The 4264-nt window shown below is 44.3% G+C and overlaps 1 pseudogene; it reads left to right on the top strand.

The window, feature by feature from the left end:
- Window positions 1–377, top strand: part of LOC119358272 — a 3080-nt pseudogene extending 2703 nt beyond the window's left edge.
- The last annotated feature ends 3887 nt before the right edge of the window (window positions 378–4264 follow it).

The raw sequence follows: 4264 nt of genomic DNA, 5'->3' as shown, positions 1-4264 counted from the left end.
CAAGTCGCCTAAAAACCCTTGACTACCCAAAACAAAGTCACCTAACATGGGAGGTGGGGCCGCACATCGCCTACCTAGGAGGCCTAGCGTCACCTCACCGGTCGAGCCAAGTCGCCTAAAAACCCTTGAGCACCCAAAACAAAGTCACCTAACACGTGAGGTGGGGCCGCACATCGCCTACCTAGGAGGCCTAGCGTCGCCTCACCGGTCGAACCAAGTCGCCTAAAAACCCTCGACCACCCAAAACAAAGTCGCCTACCTCCATATTTTTGTTTTATTGAATTTTTGGTTCGCATCATCATTTGTGATAGGGATTTCTTTTTTTTGGATTTTTTTATCTGTGATCATGCTTCATGTGATCATTTTTAACTAGGTGAAATTGCTGCAACATTTGTGTATGTACTGCATTTTTTCCTTAGTAAATAGCAATATCAGTTCGTATTTTTCCGGGACACACTAACGAAATCCACCATGTTTTCCTTTCTCCCCCAAAAAACAGGTATGATTGCAGCATATATATGCTATACAACACCGACAACTGGGATGGCACCCATGTCCTGGAGTATGGGCCAAAAGACATAGCCAACATGAGGATGATACTAACAGCAAAAATGGTGGAGAGTGACCACAATGATGTCAATTGGACAAAGATGCTCAACATTAAGAAGGTACAAAAATTTTAGTTATCAGTTTCAACGGCATGCCACCAACCACTTTTTGTTTCAGTAGCACAGAACATAAATTACATGGTCTTTTTCCACACAAATGAAAAATATTCCAGAACAACTTTTTCATTTTCACTCAATGTTTGGCCACACACAAATTCCCCCTTTTTTCTTTTTTTCGCTGCTGGATCCATCAAGCACTTCGGTTTAGACCGGGCATGCAAGTGGCACAATTGTGCCCTAACTCTTTGCAGTATGCACATTTTGTCTTGTTCTTCGGATACAACTCAATGCCCGAATAGTACCTCTTGTCTCTCTTGCGTCCCTTAGTAGAAGATTTTGGGGGGTTACACAAAGGATTGGCTTTAGGCTCTCCAATAGAAGCTTCCATGGGGGCAGATTGGGCTGGTGACTTAGCTGGCGCCATTTGCTTCTTCTTCCTCCTTGATTTATAAAGTTGGTTCAGTTCAGTCTCCAACGCGCGCCCATAGGACTTGCACAAAGCTGCTCCTGCATCGGACATACTGCCCAATTTAGAGATTTTGCCAAACATAGTATTCAGGGAAACGTGCCTTATTTGCTGCAGAGACTCTTGAGGCATGGCATCAGGGACTTGTGTGTCAGGGGGCAAATCAGTAAGAAATGCGTTCCGAGTCCATCTAGGCGGTATGTAACGCTCAGGTATCTCATCAACACCAAGGTGGGTGAACACTTTCAAGATGTGGACACAAAGTAGCCCATCCCTGTAAAACTTGCAACACTCACAACCGTACTCTTGTTGATCAACCTGCGTTGTTACCATGTACAGTTTACGCCCATAAATCCCTGCATAAATTCTGTTAGGCTCAAGCAGGTACATGTTGCCGCCTTGAGGCCTAACATTATACATGCCAATCAAAGAAAACTCATGTTGAAACCTGTAGTATATATCCCTTGTGTAAACTCGCAAGGCTTGCTTCTCAATTGGGAACAGGGACCAAAGCCTTGGCTCAAGCTCATATGTTCAGTAATCATTACCCCCTTCTTTCACCAAGATCTTGTCATTTATCTTCTCATATTGCTTCACAAAGTTGAGCACAAAATTTTGTGGGTTCACGTACCTTTTTAGGACAGCATTGAAGCCTTCACTCCATTGAGTCGACTGGAGGAATGGGAAGAAACAATTCCTAAATTAGCAAGGGACCCAAAGATGCTTGATCGCATAGAGATCATCAAAGCGTTTATCGCCAGCAATACCATGCTTCTCAACCATAGCAGCCCACCTTGCCTCAAACTCCTCAGGAGTCATGCTCAAGTCTATCACCTCATTAAATTCTTTAGCTAGCTCAGGATGCCTAGCCAAGTAAGCACCCAACTTCTCTTGGGCTTTCTTAATGATATGCCAGCGGCAACTACGGTGAACTGCGAATGGGAAAATGTTTGCTATAGCGTTTTTCATCGCCTGATCTTGGTCAGTTATGATGTTGAGCGGTGCAATGCCATGCATCGCTTCAAGAAAGGCCCCAAACAATCAATCAAAGCTAGTCTCAAGCTCTTGCCGCAAGAAGCCACACCCCAGCATGAAAGACTACACATGCCTGTTCATCCCAATAAATGGAGCAAAGGGCATGTTACACATATTCGTCAAGTAGGTCGTGTGAAAAGAGATGCAATCATTGTAAGCTTTTACTTAAGCCTCTCGAGCCCTCCCATCAACCCAAAACAAATTCTCAGCTCTTCCTATTCCATCCTTTTTGATTTTGAAGAAGAAGCTTGGGTCTTCTTCCTGCTTTTGCTCGAAGTAGGCAACTGTCTTAGCCAAATCACCTTCATTTGCCTCAGCACTGCGAAGGTTAGTTCTCATGTTGCTTATCGTTTTTGTTGTGTACGGCACAATTACAGCTTGGCCATAGAATTCAGACATAACAGTCATCATGTGACCTGTTTCCATGTTGCACCTATGCAATATTTCCAGGAACTCAACCTCTTCCGGCGGGATGCCTTGGTGAGAGCGGAGGTATTTAGTGAGAGATGGCTTGTCAATTAGTCTATGATTGTGGTCTGCAACAACACCTGTGACCACCCACTTGTTATTAGTCAGCTTGACTGTCATTTTTGCTCGACAGCCCGTCTGTTTGATAAACTCTCTTCTCCTCTTCTTAACAAGCCCCCCTGGAGATTTATAAGAACTACACCCTGCTTGCTTACTCCCAACATCTTGTCCATCGCCACGGTCATCAGAATCTGAGGTTAGTTTCTCAAACACGGTTGTGCGGGCATCATCATTGATTTTAGGCTTCCCCGACTTGTTGCAACAAAAAGTCTGCTTCTCAAGCACATTAGTGTACGAAGACCTCCTGGAAGTGTTGGCTTTCATCGAGAACCCAATTCTGCGAGAGTAAGCTTTGTAGTGCTCCTTAGCACCTTCAACTGTGTCAAACTCCATGCCAACATAAGGTTCCTGTGGGCTAGATCGCACCTCATTCTCATCAAAACCTAACAAGCCAGCGCTACTTGCACGACCTTGCCCACCATTGCTAGGCACAGTTGCAGCTGGGCTGAACATGGCAGGTGCGGGCACGATAGTTTCGACAGTTGCCGTCGCATCAGACACACCAGTACTAGCCACAACACGGAACCCCACACCTACGACATCTTGGACAGCAGCAGAACACAAATCTGGCGACTCGCCCACCCCCTCGATTGAAATGGGGATTTTTTTCAGGTGGGGCTTGTGTACAGAACAGGGGACCACCATCACAGTCAACAAAGTCGTCGGGAAGCTCATTGAGATCAAGGCCGGCCATCTGCACATTTCAAAAGACAAAATAGTTGTAGGAATTAATACATATACTAAATGAGCAGGGAGCATTTTTTTTACTGAATCATTGCTAGGTTCACATATCAGACTTTTTCTTTTGCCTTTTTCTTTTTTGTTTTTTTGTAAGCAACTATACTTCTCCCCTTACTGATTATTTTTTGCCCAGTTTTTACCCCTGTTTCTTAAGATACTGGACCTTTTGTAAGCAACTACAATAGTTTGCCATACCCTGATTGTTAACAATTTTTTCTACAATATAAACAGGCAAGATTTCTGCAATTAATTAGTCTGTTTTTTTTTTTTTGCAGAAGCAAGGTGCATAACTACAGGCAAGAAACTATTGAAGAGCAAGCAACTTTTGTCTAGCACCATGGTTGTACAGGGGGCAAGAAGAAGGGATAGATTTGGGGCCATAATTCAAACACTGATGTATAGAAGGCAAAGCTGCAACACTGGAGTACAGGAGGAACATCTGGAGAGTAGAACTAAAAAGGATCTCATGGTCAAAAAAATTGGAACAACCTTGTTACCTTTGCTGTAGTTCACTTGGGGAAATTTGCCCAATCTTGGCAATTCTTTTGCCCACATTTTGTTCAGGTTGTTGCCTGATCACACAAGAAGAGTTGCAGGCAAGCTTTTGTGTTCTTTCACGGTGATTTCGATCTTCTGCAACCTTTTTTACTCTGTTTTTTTTGCTGCGGGAGGGAGAAGCTCGCCACTGCTACGACATGGTGGGGGGCGGCGGCTGGGGGAAAGGATATTGTCGCTACAGAAACCTGGGGCTTAGGGTTTCCCCTGT

This window comes from Triticum dicoccoides, chromosome 2A (assembly GCF_002162155.2).
Source record: "Triticum dicoccoides isolate Atlit2015 ecotype Zavitan chromosome 2A, WEW_v2.0, whole genome shotgun sequence".
NCBI classification, from domain to species: domain Eukaryota; kingdom Viridiplantae; phylum Streptophyta; class Magnoliopsida; order Poales; family Poaceae; genus Triticum; species Triticum dicoccoides.
Note: the sequence above shows the minus strand (reverse complement) of the source record. Positions and strands in the feature narration are given on the sequence as shown.